General features: G+C 50.7%; 1 protein-coding gene across 1 annotated transcript in view; it reads left to right on the forward strand.

Annotated features, from left to right (window-relative positions):
* LOC139227653 (FERM domain-containing protein 5) overlaps window positions 1-18,625 on the forward strand; it is a 340,559-nt gene that overhangs the window by 23,178 nt on the left and 298,756 nt on the right. The gene's annotated exons all lie outside the window — the stretch shown is intronic.

An 18,625-nucleotide genomic window follows, 5' to 3' on the forward strand; every position in this document is an offset into this window, starting at 1 on the left:
GAGGCGAGGGTGCTGCCCACTGAGCCACGGCTGGTACAACTGGCTGATTTACAATGAGTAGTCAGGTGTTAAGGTGTGTACAATCCTTTCCCTTGGCCCGATGATAACAGAACTGGTTAAAGACACCGTGAGAATATTAACAAAGGGAAGAAAGGGAGAGCGGGCCGAGTGAAGCTGCAGGCTGGCTGGCCAGTAGTGTTTGTCAAATGCTAATCGAGGCTCATTTACACACATTCCTTCTCTCGGAGCTGGCTCGCCTTTCTTTGGCCGCTCGCGGGAACTTTAACCCTTGCGGTGCCGTGCTGTCGGCAGTTCCAAGAAAGATGCCGTTTTGATGAGGTTCTAGGGGGTTGAGAGAGAGAAAGAGACTTTGTTCGAGATGGTTTCGGTTTTAAAAAAACCGAGCTTCTTAACAACAGACGGGATCAGTGTCCAGAGAGCGGACTCGCTTTTTTTTCAGAAACATTTTATGAGATGCATTTTTGGCTTGAGGTTGTTTGAAGTCAATGTAAATCGATGCAAACCAACATAACAACACTCACCGGTCTGTAAAGTATTTCATTATATGGGAAGGGCTTTGAGATGTTGCTGAGAAACGTGATGATGGTGCTTTATAGTCAGAGCTTGCATTGATTTAATTCCTTTCACCAGGTCCCAAAGCATTTTACAGCCAATGAAGTACTTTTGGAGTGTAGTCACTGTTGTAATGTAGGAAACACAGCAGTCAATTTGCGCACAGCAAGCTCCCACAAACAACAATGTGATAATGACCAGACAATCTGTGTTTTTTAATTGAGGGATATATATTGATTGAGGGATATATATTGACACCAGGGAGAACTCCCCTGCTCTTCTTTGAATAGTGCCATGGATAGAGGGGAGACCAAACCTCAACTTAACATCTGATCTGAAAGATAGCGCCTCCGGCAGTGCAGCACTCCCTCAGTCAGATAATGGGCTCCTGTCTCTGGAGTGGGACTTGAACCTATGACCTGGTCACTTGGAGGTTAGAGCGCAACCCACTGAGCCACGGCTGGCACCTTTTCCCTTGAGCATTGAAAACTGTTTCCTCCTTCCTCCCCTGCCCAAGGTTTGTGCGTGACACACATTACTGAGACCGTTCATTGGCTGGGCTGGGGAGATATTGGTGGGCGATAATTGGACATCGATTGTGCACTTTTCCACGAGCCGGTATCGCACCGACACTAAATTAGGATGGGGCAGCTTGGCAACCAGAAAATGAATTGCACAAAGTATGCAAGTGGGCTGAACAATGACACTTAACACCAGCACTGCACATAGGAAGAGAAGGATAAAACAGATGAAGTAATTACTGCATGAATGATGTAGAAATAGACACTTAGATTAGATTTGACACTCAACCTGTCCAACCAGTGGTGCTAATGAGATGTTGAACTCGGCTGCCCCGTGTCCTAACTCGCAACGAGTCCTGCTCACCCATCACGCCCTGTGCTCACTGCCCCGTGTCCTAACTCGTACCGAGTCCCGTTCACCCATCACCCCCTGTGCTCGCTGCCCCGTGTCCTAACTCGTACCGAGTCCGGCTCACCCATCATTCACCCTGTGCTCACTGCCCCGTGTCCCAACTCGCATCGAGTCCCGATCACCCCCTGTGTTCGCTGACCTACATTGGCTCCCGGTTAAGCAATGCCTCGATTTCAAAACTCTCATCCTTATATACAAATCCCTCCATGGCCTCGTCTCTCCCTATCTCTGTAATCTCCTCCAGCCCCACAACTCCCCGAGATGTCTGCGCTCCTCCAATTCTGCCCTCTTGAGCATCCCTGATTATAATCGCTCAACCATTGGTGGCTGTGCCTTCTGTTGCCTGGGCCCCAAGCTCTTGAACTCCCTCCTTAAACCTCTCCGCCTCTCTACCTCTCTCTCCTCCTTCAAGACGTTCCTTAAAATCTACCTCTTTAATCAAGCTTTTAGTCACCTGCCCTAATTTCTCCTTCTGTGGCTCGGTGTTGAATTTTTTTCTCATAATACTCCTGTGAAACGCCTTGGGATGTTTCACTGCGTTAAAGGCGCTATATAAATACAAGTTGTTGTTGTTATAGTTACGGCAGGAAGTCACGCTCAGACGGTATCGGGCTCTGGTCAGACCATGCCTTGAGTCACTGAGATTGATTTTGAGCGTCTTCGCCTTGCGTTAATGGGGGTCAATTGCCTCCCCCCTTGCCCCCGTTACCACCGGCGATGCGGACAACGCCATTTTGAAAGGGGCCTCACATCGGGTGTCCAAAGCAGCTGCCTGCTTCAAGCGACAGGTCCACTTTTAACACAAAAGCAAAATACCGCGGGTGCTGGAAGCTAAAATGAAAATGCTGGAAATACTCAACGGGTCGGGCAGCATCTGTGGAGAGAAAAACAGAGTTAACGTTTCTGGTCGATGACCCTTCGTCCCTTTGTCTCTAATATCCCCGGCCTTCCACCCTATCTTTTTTTTCCACCTTCCCTTTTGTTCTTTCCTCCCCCCTTTCTCCGCCCCTACACTTGCTTAAAAACCTGTGACATCTCTAACTTTTCCCAGTTCTGACGAAGGGTCATTGACCTGAAACGTTAACTCTGTCTCTCTCTCCACAGATGCTGCCTGATCCGCTGAGTATTTCCAGCATTTTCTGTTTTTACGTCCCCGTTTAACATGGGAATCGGGGTCTTGTAATGTAACCAGGACCAAGGTTCCCATTTTGGGCGAGAAGTGATCGCAGCCTGTATCGAGCCCACTCTGACCAGTACCACGGACGACTGAAGACAAACGACCTGGGCACCGCACTTTAGGAAGGATGTGAAGGCCTTAGAGAGGGTGCAGAAAAGATTTACGAGAATGGTTCCAGGGATGAGGGACTTCAGTTACGTGGATAGACTGGAGAAGCTGGGGTTGTTCTCCTTGGAGCAGAGAAGGTTGAGAGGAGATTTGATCGAGGTGTTCAAAATCATGAGGGGTCTGGACAGAGTAGATAGAGAGAAACTGTTCCCATTGGTGGAAGGGTCGAGAACCAGAGGACACAGATTTAAGGCGATTGGCAGAAGAACCAGAGGCGACATGAGAGAAAACGTTTTTATGCAGCGAGTGGTTAGGATCTGGAATGCGCTGCCTGATCGGGTGGTGGAGGCAGACTCAATCGTAGCTTTCAAAAGGGAGTTGGATAAGTACCTGAAGGAAAAAAAATGCAGGGCTACGGGGAAAGGGCGGGGGAGTGGGACTGGCTCAGGGGCTCTTGCAGAGAGCCGGCACGGGCTTGACGGGCCGAATGGCCTCCTCCCGTGCTGTAACCGTTCTGTGATTCTGTGATAAGTTCGGTGTTGAATTGGAGCATAAGGGTGAAGAAGTCTTACTGCAATTATACAGGGCCCTGGTGAAATCGCACCTGGAGTATTGTGTAGCGTTTTGGTCTCCTTATCTAAGGAAGGATATACTTGCCATTGAGGGGGTGTAACGAAGGTTCACCAGACTGATTCCTGGGATGGGGGGATTGCGTATGAGGAGAGATTGAGTAGACTAGGCCTATATTCCCTAGAGTTTAGAAGAATGAGAGGTGATCTCATTGAAACATTTAAAATTCTTACAGGGCTCGACAAGGTAGATACAGGGAGGATGTTTCCCCTGGCTGGGGTCACAGTCTCAGGATAAGGGGTCACAGTCTCAGGATAAGGGGTCACAGTCTCAGGATAAGGGGTCGGCCACTTAGAACTGAGATGAGCAGAAATTTCTTCACTCAGAGGGTGGTGAATCTCTGGAATTCCCTGCCCCAGAGGGCTGTGGAGGCTCAGTCGTTGAGTATATTCAAGACAGAGGTCAATAGATTTTTGGGAACCAAGGGAATCGAGGGATATGGGGTAAGGTGGGAAAGTGGAGTTGAGGTCGAAGATCAGCCATGATCTCATTGAATGGCGTTGCAGGCTCGAGGGGCCGAATGGCCGACTCCTGCTCCTATTTGTTATGTTCTGAGCATCCCTGATTATAATCGCTCCACCATCGGTGGTCGTGCCTTCTGTTGCCTGGGCCCCAAGTTCTGGAACTCCCTCCCTAAACCTCTCCGCCTCTCTACCTCGCTTTCCTCCTTCAAGACTCTCCTTAAAACCTACCTCTTTGACCACCTACGCTAACTTCTACTTACACGGCTCGGTATCAAATTTTTATTTCATAACACTCCTGTGAAGCTCCTTGGGATGTTACTCTATGTTAAAGGCGCTATATAAATACACGTTGCTGTTATTCTTATGAATTTTTTTAGTGGGTCCCGGACTATCCCAGTATTTATCTTTTTTAAGTAACACTTTTTTGTAGTAACCACGTTTTATGTGTTGGGACATTCGCTGGCTGGTGTGCTGGTGCGGTTAATATGCTGGTATCAGTGTTTTTGCTGTTAGTATTAATCCTCACTGACTTGCACCATCACTTCTGCGCAGTTTCAGCAAGCTGAAGGTGGGGATACTAGTTGTCAGGCTATTGTTCGCTGACTCCTTTTACATAATGAGTGCGCCAAGGGAACGATGATTGAGTGACGGGGACGCAGCCAGTACAATCCCTGCAGATGAGCCCTGCAGTGAGGCGACTGGTCAGGCAGATTGAGCTTGTCGGAGGCACAAAGAGATACCTCACACATTAAAAATAAGCTGGAGGTGCGCAGCGGCCTGAAAGAGGAGGAATGATTCATGCTTCAGTTGATCCTTCAGTAAACAAACCTCTTTTAAAATATCCGCAGCCTTCAGGGACCAGCAGCGAATGTTGATAAGGAAACCAAGAACAAAAGCAACTTGCATTTATATAGCGCCTTTAATGTAGTAAAATGTCCCACGGCGCTCCACAGGAGCCATTATCAAACACATTCTGACACCGAGCCACATAAGGAGATAGGGACAAGTGACCAGAAGCTTTATCAAAGAGATAGATTTTAAGGAGCGTCTTAAAGGAGGATAGAGAGGCAGAGAAGTTTAGGGAGGGAGTTCCAGAGCTTGGGGCCCAGGCAGCTGAAGGCACAGCCACCGATGGTGGAGCGATGGAAGTCGGGGGATGAGCAAGAGGCCAGAATTGGTGGAGCGCAGATATCTCGGAGGGTTGTGGTGCTGGCGAGGGTTACAGAGATGGGGGGCAGCGAGGAGACCACGGAGGGATTTGAAAACAAAGATGAGAGTAACAGCATGGAACTGCAGCATTTCTTTCCCTGGTCCCACTCTTCCATCCCACCTTCACCTTCAAATGATTTGCCATTCTTGGGTAAAGGTGGATATTGCATGTCCCTGCTGCCCATTCCAGGGATGAGCAGCACCAAGCCTTGTGAGCAATAAGTTACACGCTTACACCCGAGGCGCAGTTCTGTGCGGGGGAGGACTGGCCTGGTCTCGACTGCGCTCATTTCTTCTGGCTGGGGGGGAGAGAGACTGGGTGGGGGGGGATGGGGAGAGTAAGGTTGGGTGAATGCACCTCCTTCACACGCTGCAAGGGCAGCAGGTCAGTTCAGTTTTAATAATTAATAATATGTACTTACAGTGCCTTTACTGACCTCACAAGAGCAGCACAGCCAATGAGATACTTTTGGAGTGTAGTCATTGTTGTTATGTAGGGAAACATGGCAGCCGAGTTGCGCACAGCAAGCTCCCACAAACAGCAGTGAGATATAGTCTGGGTGTATTGATGTTGGTTGAGGGTAAAATGTTGGCCTAAACACCGGGGAGAGCTCCCTTTACTCTTCTTCCAATAGTTCCGACGAGATAGACATAAAAAAAGAGCAGGATTGCATAATGGCTCAGGGTCTCATTCACCCTGGGCACACGCGACTGTTGTGGCATTTCCATTCAATACATCAACACTGCAGTGGGTGTCCAACAACTTCAGGGTGTAAAGAAAGACTTGCATTTATATAGCGCCTTTCACAACCACCGAACGTCCCAAAGCGCTTTACAGCCAATGAAGTACTTTTGGAGTGTAGTCACTGTTGTAATGTGGGAAACACGGCAGCCAATTTGCGCACAGCAAGCTCCCACAAACAGCAATGTGATAATGACCAATTAATCTGTTTTAGTGATGTTGATTGAGGAATAAATATTGGCCAGGACACCGGGGATAACTCCCCTGCTCTTCTTTGAAATAGGGCCATGGGATCTTTCACATCAACCTGAGAGAGCAGACAGGGCCTCGGTTTAACATTTCATCTGAAAGACAGCACCTCCAACAGTGCGGAATTCCCTCAGCACTGCACTAGGAGTGTCAGCCTGGATTATATATAGTCAAGCCTCTGGAGTGGGACTTGAACCCACAACCTTCTGACTCAGAGGTGAGTGCTGCCCACTGAGCCACGGCTGATACTTCAAAGTAGGGAAGGTGAATGAGAGCTGGGGCTGGAATGAAGCCTCGGTGATGTGACGTGATGTGACATGAGCAGTTCAGGTCATGTACCCGTTGCCATGATAAATGTCCAACGCATTGGCCTGGGCATTTTATGCTTGGATCAGGATTTCTACAAGGTGAAAGATAAAAATATGATTCAGAAATTCAACCTAAACAAAAGCAAGAGATAGCCACTGAACAGAAATAGCCATTTTTTGTTGCACAAAGTGCTGAGACTTCTGGAATTCTCTACTGCCTCCAGGTGAAATTTAACAAGTGCGTCAACTCTGCTGTGACTGATAATTAAATGCCGGATAATTAGGGAATTCTTTCTGACTTGTTCAGCAGTTCTACATACTGAGTGTAGCTGGATCGGAGTGAGCTATTGGGTGACTGTGCAGTGGGAATGAATGTGAAGGATCTGGTCAGTTGGGATTCTAGTGGGAGCGAATGGGGAAGATTCTGATCCATTGCGATTACAAGCGGTGGGAGCGATTGGGATGGGATCTGGTCCATTGAGATTCTTTCATAATGGGATTGGATGATCAGAGATACAACCTTTTGGAGTATTGTGGGCAATTCTGGGCACCGCACTTTAGGAGGGATGTGAAGGCCTTGGAGGGGGTGCAGAGCAGATTGACCGGAATGGTTCCAGGGATGCTGGACTTCAGTTACTTGGAGATGCAAGAGATCTGGGATTGTTCTCTTTAGAGCAGAGAAGGTTGAGGGGAGATTTAATTGAGGTGTTCAAAATCATGAATGGTTTTGATAGAGTAAATAAGGAGAAACGGTTTCCAGTGGCAGCGAGGTCGGTAACCAGGGCACACAGATTTAAGGCGATTGGCAAAAGAATCAGAAAGGAGATCTTTTGGATGAGACGTTAAACTGAGGCCCCGTCTGCTCTCTCAGGTGGACATAAAAGATCTCACGGCATTATTTCGAAGAAGAGCAGGGGAGTTATCCCCGGTGTCCTGAGGCCAATATTTATCCCTCAATGGTCGTGAAAGGCGCTATATAAATGCAACTCTTCTTTCTTTCTATCAAAACCTTTCATAATTTTAAAGACCTCTATTAGGTCACCCCTCAGCCTTCATTTTTCAAGAGAAAAGAGACTCAGCCTGTTCATCCCTTCTTGATGTGTATACCCTCGCATTTCTGGTATCGTCCTTGTAAATCTATTTCAATAGTAACTTTCAAATTGAATAAATACTTGAATGGGGGAAATGTGCGGGGCTGTGGGGAAAGAGCGGGGGGAGTGGGACTGATTGGATCGCTCTGTCACGGAGCCGGCACAGGCACGATGGGCTGAATGGTCTCCTCCTGTGCGGTATGATTCTCTGACGTCAGTCGGCCTGTTGTGGTCGCCCTGGAAGTTTTCTGGACGCGGCCGCAGGGAAAGATTCAGCCAGGCTGCTTGCCGCTGACGGCTGTAATGTAGCGCCCCACCTAGTGGGCTACAGTGGCAATGCAACTGCCGCTGTAAATACAATAAAAGCATCATGTGACAAGGTCCCTGAGAGCCATCTTGTGACGGCGTAGAGAATATATCACAACAGCCATCCAGTAAGTAGCCCAAGCTGGAAGATGTCGGTGGGTGGATGCCCGGCGAGGAGACGATCGCCCTCTGCCCGCGGGTCCTTACGGCCAACGAGCCCGCCGTTGGCCGTCGCTGATGCTGCCGGTGCAGAAGCAAACAGCAAATTAGTTTTGTAGTTTTGAACTGCGCTTTATATTTCATTCCCTGCCTCACACCGCTCAGGCTAAGGATGGTTGCTGAATTTGCAGGTTTATGCCGCTCCAGTCCCTGGATGAAAGACGCAGAGAACCTATGCCCCAGGATGAGTCAAAGAACTGGTGGAGGCTTGACAAACGGATGAACAAATCGAAGCCGGAAACTGCATTGAGCAGGTTTGAAAAATCATTGGGCTGGAGCAGCATGAACTGCAGAATCAGCAACAATTCTTAGCCTGAGCTGCGTGAGGCAGGGAATGAAAGATAAAGCACAGTTGAAGAATGAAAATGAATTTGCTGTAGGCTTACCCGTAGAGTTAACATTTAGATGAGATATATCGATATGTAATTTGCTCTTGAGTGCAGCCGGTTGTTCAGCAGCTTCTTGTATATTGTGCGACTTTGAGCTGCAGCAAAGATTTTGTGAATTTGCTGACTCCTCTCCAGTGTGGTGCCAAGCCTGTCACCGTTCCCAAGTGGGGCGTTTGTTGAATTGCAGTTTAAAACTACACCTCTGCAGACCCTGTGATGGAGTTTGGTGCCTGAGGCGCTAACCATGATTCAGTGGGCAGCCCTCTCGCCTCTGAGTCAGAGGGTCGTGGGTTTGGGTCCCACTCCAGAGACTTGAGCACAAAAAAATCAGGCTGACACTCCCCGTGCCAGTACTGAGGGAGCGCCGTACTGTCGGATGGGCAGTGCTGAGGGAGGGCCGCATTGTCGGAGGGACAGTACTGAGGGAGTGCTGCACTGTCGGAGGGGCAGTACTGAGGGAGTGCCGTACTGTCGGAAGGGCAGTGCTGAGGGAGGGCCGCACTGTCGGAGGGACAGTACTGAGCGAGCCCTGCACTGTCGGAGGGGCAGTACTGAGGGAGTGCTGCACTGTCGGAGGGGCAGTACTGAGGGAGTGCCGTACTGTCGGAAGGGCAGTGCTGAGGGAGGGCCGCACTGTCGAAGGGGCAATACTGAGGGAGCGCCGCACTGTCGGAAGGGCAGTGCTGAGGGAGCTCTGCACTGTCGGAGGGGCAGTACTGAGGGAGCGCCGTACTGTCGGAAGGGCAGTGCTGAGGGAGCTCTGCACTGTCGGAGGGGCAGTACTGAGGGAGTGCCGCACTGTCAGAAGAGCAGTGCTGAGGGAGGGCCGCACTGTCGGAGGGGCAGTACTGAGCGAGCGCTGCACTGTCGGAGGGGCAGTACTGAGGGAGTGCTGCACTGTCGCAGGGGCAGTACTGAGGGAGCGCCGTACTGTCGGAAGGGCAGTGCTGAGGGAGGACCGCACTGTCGGAGGGGCAGTACTGAGCGAGCGCTGCACTGTCGGAGGGGCAGTACTGAGGGAGTGCTGCACTGTCGGAGGGGCAGTACTGAGGGAGCGCCGTACTGTCGGAAGGGCAGTGCTGAGGGAGCTCTGCACTGTCGGAGGGGCAGTACTGAGGGAGCGCCGTACTGTCAGAAGGGCAGTGCTGAAGGAGCTCTGCACTGTCGGAGGGGCAGTACTGAGGGAGTGCCGCACTGTCGGAAGGGCAGTACTGAGTGAGCGCTGCACTGTCGGAGGGGCAGTACTGAGGGAGTGCTGCACTGTCGGAGGGGCAGTACTGAGGGAGCGCCGTACTGTCGGAAGGGCAGTGCTGAGGGAGGGCCGCACTGTCGGAGGGGCAGTACTGAGCGAACGCTGCACTGTCGGAGGGGCAGTACTGAGGGAGTGCTGCACTGTCGGAGGGGCAGTACTGAGGGAGTGCTGCACTGTCGGAGGGTCAGTACTGAGGGAGCGCTGCACTGTCGGAGGGGCAGTACTGAGGGAGTGCTGCACTGTCGGAGGGGCAGTACTGAGGGAGTGCTGCACTGTCGGTGGGGCAGTACTGAGGGAGCGCTGCACTGTTGGAGGTGCCATCTTTCAAATGAGATGTTAAACCGAGGCCCCGTCTGCCCTCTCAGGTGAACATAAAAGATCTCACGGCATTATTTCGAAGAAGAGCAGGGGAGTTATCCCCGGTGTCCTGAGGCCAATATTTATCCCTCAATCAACATAACAAAAAAACAGATGATCTGGTCATTATCACATTGCTGTTTGTGGGAGCTTGCTGTGCGCAAATTGGTTGCCGCGTTTCCCACATTACAACAGTGACTACACTCCAAAGGTATTTCATTTACTGTAAAGCGTTTTGGGACGTCCGGTGGTCATGAAAGGCGCTATATAAATGCAAGTGGCCCTGGGGGAGGGGTGCTGACGGGGCGCAAAACAGTTTTCGCTGGGGGTGGGCGGGGAGTCGCTGGCAGCAGAGTTAGCGGAGTTAGCAGAGGCGCTGCCACGGTAACGCCAGGCCCCGCCGGTAACACCTTCGGCCACCAACTAACCGGCGATGACATCATCGCATACGCCCTTGGCCCAGCACGGCAACCCCTCTCTGCCCCGCGGTGGACGTTGGCCAGCGCCCCACGAGGCTGTCGTGAGCGGGTGTCTGCCCCAGCCTCGCGGGTCGCGAACTGGGCCGACCTCCGCTCGCGGGGCGGAGGTCAAAGGGGAGGCGGGGAGCGCCCCGCGCCGCCATCTTGCCGGCTTGGCCGACTCACCGGTCGGCCCGACGACTTCCTCCCTCGCCTGGTCCGGGGCCAATCATCGTGCACATCTCCGGGATGTGAAATATGCCACACACGCGCACGGTTCTCTTTCTGTTAAAAGGCAGCTTGTGTGAGCTTTGTGGGATCTGTGGACGAGGCTGGATTCTCCCCATTGTCGCCCGGACCGGAGATGTTTGAATCCAAAGATGGTCCGCGCCCTGCGAAGTGCGCTCCATTGTAGAGGCCGTCAGAGGCTGGGCAGAGTGCGCAGCGATCCTCCCCTTTAACCGAAGGGGAGGGGCGATGAAACGTGCCAGCACTACGCGGAGCAGCCGTGCACCGCTGACAGACGCGCCTCAGTAGTGCCCTGGGACCCGCCCCAACAGGAAGTGGAGCGCACGAGATTGCACGCCACTTCCTGTGAGGGACGCTAACCGCAATTTCCCCGCCGGGCGCAGAAAGTCCCGCCCTCAGTCGGTTGCCCCTCCCCCAAACGCTGCCCCGAGGTGGTCTGGCCTGTGGACCATCTTTGGGTTCAAACGTCTCCTGTCGGGGCTACAATGGGGTGAACCAGCCCTGTGCACAGATCCCACAAAGCTCACACACGCTGTCTTTTAACTGAACAAGAAACGTGCGCGTGTGCAGCATATTTCACATCCCAGAGATGTTCCAAAACACTTCCCAGCCAATGAGTTACTTTTGATATGTGGTGACTATTGTTTTCTGGGAATAAATGGCAGGCAATTTGCGCACAGCAAGCTCCCACAAACAGCATTGCGATAAGTGGCCAGTTGATCTCGCTGAGTGATGTTGGATGAGAAACAAACTGTTATATATATAAACCTGTAAATACCATGGCTAACTACCAGAGGTCTTATCCCCTGGAGTCGCAAGGGATCCCACAATCCCTTGGGAGCACCTGTACTTAAGGAGGCCTCACAGGCTGGAGAGGCACTCTGGAGACCTGTAATAAAGGATTACGGTCACACTTTACTTTGAGCTCACAGTATCTGGTCAGACCCTTTATTCATACACTACACAAACGATGACCAGGACATGCAGCAGGAGCAGCACTACAGTCGCATCTTCCTTTGCTCAAACTCCCACTATTCACTGAAGGAATCGGTGGCAACAACAAGACAGTTATTAATCTTCCTGAGTGAGTATCAGCAAGTGGCAAAACCAATTGTCATTCACCCTGACAGCCATCGATCAAACCACAACTCTTTATATGATAAGAACAGAAGAACATAAGAATTAGGAGCAGGAGTCAGCCATTCAGCCCTTCGAGCCTGCTGCGCCATTCAATAAGATCATGGCTGATCTTCGAGCTCAACTCCACTTTCCTGCACTATCCCCATATCCCCTGATTCCCTTAATATCTAAACATCTATCGATCTCAGTCTTGAATATACTCAACGACTGAGCCTCCACAGCCCCCTGGGGCAGAGAATTCCAAAGATTCACCACCCTCTGAGTGAAGAAATTTCTCCTCATCTCAGTCCTAAATGGCTGACCCCTTATTCTCAGACTGTGACCCCTGGTTCTCGACTCCACAGCCAGGGGAAACATCCTCCCTGTATCTACCCTGTCAAGCTCTGTAAGAATTTTGTATGTTTCAATGAGATCACCTCTCATTCTTCTAAACTCTAGAGAATATAGCCTAACGTGATATCTTCTTTACGACATTATAAACACACACATACAAGATGGCTCTGCAGGAACTTGTCAGGTGACCTTGTCACATGGTGCTTTTATTGCATTTGCATGAGTTGCATTACCACAGTAGCCCACTAGGTGGAGCTCTATACTATACTTCTCCCTCCTAAATGAAGAAGTAAGCATAACAAAGAATCATCATACAGAACTTGCATGGTTATACACATCAAGTCTACTCAATCTCTCCTGTCATAGGACAATCTCCCCATCCCAGGAATCAGCCTGGCGAACCTTCGTTGCACTCCCTCGATGGCAAGTATATCCTTCCTTAGGTAAGGAGACCAAAACTCTTTATATTATCAGGACAAGCAAGTAACCTGGCAAGCTCTGAGCCTCACCATTTGCTGCCGGAGTGCCGGAGATTGTGATCAAAAGCGGAGCCGTGAAGTTACTGATTTCCGAGTAGTTTTGAGCATTAAATAATTTTTTCCGATTCTCACTCTCCTCACTCTCAGTGCTGTTTTTAAATGAATGAAAGCACTTGCATTAATACAGCGCCTCACGCATCCCAAAGTGAGATGGACACGATGGGCTGATTGGCCTCCTTCTGTGCCGTGATTTTCTATGATCCTATGAAAGCGCTTTTCAGCCAATGAAGTACTTTTGGAGTGTAGTCACTGTTGTGATGTAGGAAACGCAGCAGCCAATCTGCGCGCAGCAAGATTTCACAAATATCAATTTAAATAAACAGATTGAGGGAAAATATTGGCCAGAACACTGGGGATAACTCCCCTGCTCTTCTTCGAATAGCACCACAGGATCTTTCACGTCCACCTGAGAGAGCAGACGGGGCCTCTGTTTAACGTCTCATCCGAAAGACGGCACCTCCGACTGTGCGGCACTCCCTCAGTACTGCCCCTCCGACAGTGCAGCGCTCCCTCAGTACTATCGCTCCGACAGTGCAGCGCTCCCTCAGTACTGCCCCTCTGACTGTGCAGCACTCCCTCAGTACTGCCCCTCTGACTGTGCAGCACTCCCTCAGTACTGCCCCTCTGACTGTGCAGCACTCCCTCAGTATTGCCCCTCCGACAGTGCGGCGCTCCCTCAGCACTGCACTAGGAGTGTCAGCCTGGATTATGGGCTCATGTCACTGGAGCGGGTCTTGAACCCACAACCTTCTGATTCAGAACTGAGCCACGACTGGCACCTATGACTGACCGTCCCTCCCTAATTCTCCAACCAAAGCAAAGAGCTTTTTTCCCATCCTTTCTATTAAAAACCCTTCATACTTTAATTAAAAAAATGCTATTTCATTTCCTCTTGGCTTTCTCTGCTCCAGTGGGAACAGTCCCAGATTATCTCAAGTCTCTCTTCATAACTGTCATATACAATCTAAGAGATTACGAATGCTAGAAATTCCAACCAGGAGTTCATTGAAAGCTCTCCTGGCTTGTGACATTATCGGCACCCTTCGATTAAATTACTGCCTTGTAATCATTCCCAACGATAATTAATCTCCGCTTCAACCAACTGAACCCTTTTTTATTAAATTCCTGCCTATTATCACTCCCAGGTATCCATTATTCTACAGTTAAACTGTCTGAGGCTCTGGGTTATATTACACTTTGTAACGACTCCTGGGTATCAATTATCCCCAGTCGATGCTTTTCACTGTTGATTATATTGACAAATGAATGGTTGTGGGCATTGCTCTGTGTTAGATTGCACTGCCCATGTCCGTCTCACCAGAAAGGATTCCATGGGCTCCATTTACACCATCTGTTCTTGCTGCCCAACTGGTGTTGCTCAGAAATCTATTGAGGTAGAAAGGAGAACTGGGTTCATTACCACCAGACTTGACTACTCCAACGCACTCCTGGCTGGCCTCCAACATTCTACCCTACGTAAACTAGAGGTAATCCAAAACTCGGCTGCCCATGCCCATCTCCTAACCGAGTCCCTCTGTGCTCGCTGACCTACATTAGCTCCCGGGTAAGCAACGCCTCGATTTCAAAATTCTCATCCTTAGTTTCAAATCCCTCCATGGCCTCACCCCTCCCTATCTCTGTAATCTCCTCCAGCCCCACAACCCCCCCCCCCCCCCGAGATCTCTGCGCTCCTCTAATTCTGCCCTCCTGAGCATCCCTGATTATAATCACTCCACCATTGGTGGCCGTGCCTTCTGTTGCCTGGGCCCCAAGCTCTGGAACTCCCTCCCTAAACCTCTCTTCCTCGCTACCTCTCTTTCCTCCTTCAAGACGCTCCTTAAAACCGACCTCTTTGACCAACCTGCGCTAATTTCTCCTTATGCGGCTCGGTATCAAATCTTTATCTCATAATACTCCTGTAAAGCGCCTTGGGACATTTCACTACATTAAAGGCGCTATATAAATTCAAGTTGTTGTTGTTGAATGTGAAACCTCCCAGTCTTTGTGGAGTTGGACCATTTTCACGATGTGATTTTTCTCGCTGCCCAGCCCAGGGCCCGAGGTGTGAGGTCTCCTCTCGCACACCACCCCCAAGACTTTTCGTTCAGTTGATTATTTATTTTTAAACCTCGTTCCTGCCAACAGCTGGCGGAGAAATCGGGACTGTTTCCTTGGCCCTAGTTCCAGCACCACACCAGAGGGGCAGGGTTGCTTGTCAGTATGGTCACACACCATCCACTGCGGCATGGCCAGAGCTTGCTGGTCCAGTGTTGTACGGTTATCATCATCGGCAGTTCCCCGGAGTCGAGGAAGACTTGCTTCCACTCTAAAAGTGAGTTCTCAGGTGACTGAACAGTTCCAATACGGGAATTCCAGTCTCCGTCACAGATGGGACAGACAGTGGTTGAAGGAAAGGGTGGGTGGGGAGTCTGGTTTGCCGCACGCTCCTTCCGCTGCTTGTGCTTGGTCTCTGCATGCTCTCGCCGACGAGACTCGAGGTGCTCAGCACCCACCCGGATGCTCTTCCTCTACTTAGGGTGGTCTTTGGCCAGGGACTCCCAGGTGTTGTATTTTATCAGGGAGGCTTTGAAGGTGTCCTTGAAATGTTTCCTCTGCCCACCTGGGGCTCGTTTGCCATGGATGTGTTCCGAGTAGAGCGCTTGCTTTGGGAATCTTGTGTCAGGCATGCGAACAATGTGGCCTGCCCAGCGGAGCTGGTCGAGTGTGGTCAGTGCTTCAATGCTGGGGATGTTGGCCTGATCAGGAACACTGACGTTGGTGCATCTGTCCTCCCAGGGATTTGCAGGATCTTGCGGCGACATCGTTGGTGGTATTTCTCCAGCGATTTGTGGTGTCTACTGTATATGGTCCACGTCTCTGAGCCATACAGGAGGGTGATTATCACTACAGCCCTGTAGACCATAAGTTTGGTGCCAGATTTGAGGGCCTGATCTTCAAACACTCTTTTCCTCAGGCGACCGAAGGCTGCGCTGGCGCACTGGAGGCGGTGTTGAATTTCGTCATCGATGTCTGCCCTTGTTGATAATAGGCTCCTGAGGTATGGGAAATGGTCCACGTTGTCCAGGGCCGCGCCATGGATCTTGATGACTGGGGGGAGTGTTGTGCAGCGAGGACAGGCTGGTGGAGGACCTTTGTCTTACGGATGTTTAGTGTAAGGCCCATGCTTTCGTATGCCTCAGTACGTTGTACGGTACGTCAACCACTGGCTACATGCAGCTAATTGGGAATCTAAATGTTGTCGCTCCACCTTCCCTCGCCACTGTTCCACACGGGCTCTGGCTTGAGAGCTGAAGAGTTAGGGCTGTGTGGCTGTGGCGGTAGAGGCCATTCCAGGAGAGGCTCCATTGTTTGCGATGCCTCTCCACAGTCGGGAGTATCGGGCGGGTGGTACGGTGGGTACGGGAGCTCTGCACTGGCCGACACCGGTCCTGAGGCGATTGAGACCCTGCCAAGTTGGCCAAGTCTCACTGGCTCCTGTTGGAAGAGATTCCCCTGGATCAAAAGGTAGCTTGTGTTGCTTTGTCTGCAGATCCTTTGCCCAAACATCGAGGGGCAGGAATTGCCCTTGGCCGGAAACAGGGCGCACCTTTTGTGTTCTGGCCTATCCGGCGAAATTTAACTCTTCGTCATTGTTCTCGAGCGGAGCAGAAGTCGGTCATAATGGGAGTGGGGGTGGGCGTGGGGGCGGATCAGAGTAGTTGCCGCTGTTGGTCATCGGCGCCGGGCTGGCGATGTCATCGCGCTGGCGCATCACAACGGGCCATTGAAGGGTCGGCCGCTGCGAGCTCTGCGATTATTTCAGTTCGGTCACCAGGGAGGGTTTCGGCCGGGCCAGCTGCCTGGCATCCAACAGGAGGTGCTAGGCTGCCTGTTGGTGGCCCGGCAGAACCCGGGGGGTATAATTGTCGGGGCTGACCAGGGGTCGGGGGGAGCAGGGCGGATATGGTCACCGCCGGAAAAACGCTTGAGGCCTTGACAAAAGGGGCAAGTTAGCCCCCCAAGTCTACGGATTGTATTCCAGGGGCTGGGCAGCAGGTCAGAAGCTGCCCCTGGACTTTGAGCCTCTTCGATGCTGGCTCGTGCTGAGAACGTGGATGTCGGTGCCTCGTCCGGACATGGCTAATTGTATTTCTGATCAGTAAATAAATAACTAATAATGGATACTGTCATTGGTCATGTGATCTCAATACGCACGTTCGTGCGAGTGTGAACTTTAACCTTTTTGTGCCTTTTTTGGTAAAATGGTGAGACAAAAAGCAGAGCGTAGGAGAGTTTAATGATCGTTGTGAGTGCTTTACTTCCTTGTTTACTCAATGGTGGTAGTGAACTGCAGATACCTGCATTGTGCAAGGTGTTTTCGACTAAAATTAAAGCTTGTGGTCACAACAGTGTCCCTGTAGCCTCATAGAATCAGAGACGTTTACAGCACGGAAGGAGGCCATTTCGGCCCATCGTGTCTGTGCTGGCATAAATAGCGCCATCCAGCCTAATCCCACTTCCCAGCTCTCGGTCCGTAGCCCTGTAGGTTACGGCACTTCAAGTGCACATCCAAGTACTTTTTAAATGCTGTGAGGTTTTCTGCCTCTCCCACCCTTTCAGGCAATGAGTTCCAGGCCTCCACCACCCTCTGGGTGAGAACATTTCTCCTCCAATCCCCTCTGAACATTCTACCAATTATTGCCTCACCTGGGGCTAGGCAGCAATTTCTATTGGACAACAGTTTGCTGGACGTCATTGTGACAGGCAAGCATGGCAGTATACCCCAACACTATCCGTTTGGTCTTTCGGATGAGATGTTAAACCGAGGCCCCGTCTGCTCTCTCAGGTGGACGTAAAAGATCCCATGGCATGAACAAGAGCAGGGGAATTCTCCCCGGTGTCCTGGCCAATATTTATCCCTCAATCAACATCTAAAAATGCAGATTATCTGGTCATTATCACATTGCTGTTTGTGGGAGCTTGCTGTGCGTTTCCTACATTACAACAGTGACTACACTGCAAAAATACTTCATTGGCTGTAAAGCGCTTTGGGACGTCCTGAGGTTGTGAAAGGTGCTGTAGAAATGCAAGTCTTTATATATGTAAGGGTGTACACTTGTGAGCGGCAGTGACATCCAACACAGTGGCATCTCACTCGCTTACATCTCCCTATGTGACAAACGGAGGAATAAATTAAACAGGATCTGACTGTGGCGGGTTTTATAAATAAATATTAATGTGTTAATTGGCATTCGCTCTGGCGCTGTGCCAGCTTGCTGTTGGTACAAATGTTGTTCAAGTAACTTTGCTCTGTAATTGGTCTGCTGACCATGGACAGCTAAATACTGATCCGCCTGCTCCCAAAAAGGCCAACTTCCAACACAGCTTCCCAGCGCTCCCTGGGCAGTGACTTGCGCTCAAATCGCCCGGCTGTCCGCTCAACCGGCCACTGAGGACAAAATAATAAAACACTGTCACAAACTCCCAAGATGGAAAAAAGGAGACCAAACGTTTATCTCTGTCGGTCGGCCTTGATTCCAAACCTGGAGCGGAATCACACGCAACAATTTCTCAATGAGCCGCCAATTACACCAACAACAACTTGCATTTAAATAGCGCCTTTAATGTAGTAAAACGTCCCCATTCCCTTCTTTCTACAAAGCAGAGTTTTAGGGACGTAGAAGTCATAGAATAGAATAGAATCATAGAAATTTACGGCACGGTAGGAGGCCATTCGACCCATCATGTCCGCGCCGGCCGACAAAGAGCTATCTAGCCTAATCCCACTTTCCAGCTCTCGGTCCATAGCCCTGTAGGTTACGGCACTTCAAGTGCACATCCAAGTACTTTTTAAATGTGGTGAGTGTTTCTGCCTCTACCACCCTTCCAGGCAGCGAGT

The sequence above is a fragment of the Pristiophorus japonicus genome, chromosome 17, assembly GCF_044704955.1.
Source record: "Pristiophorus japonicus isolate sPriJap1 chromosome 17, sPriJap1.hap1, whole genome shotgun sequence".
Taxonomy (NCBI): Eukaryota; Metazoa; Chordata; class Chondrichthyes; family Pristiophoridae; genus Pristiophorus; species Pristiophorus japonicus.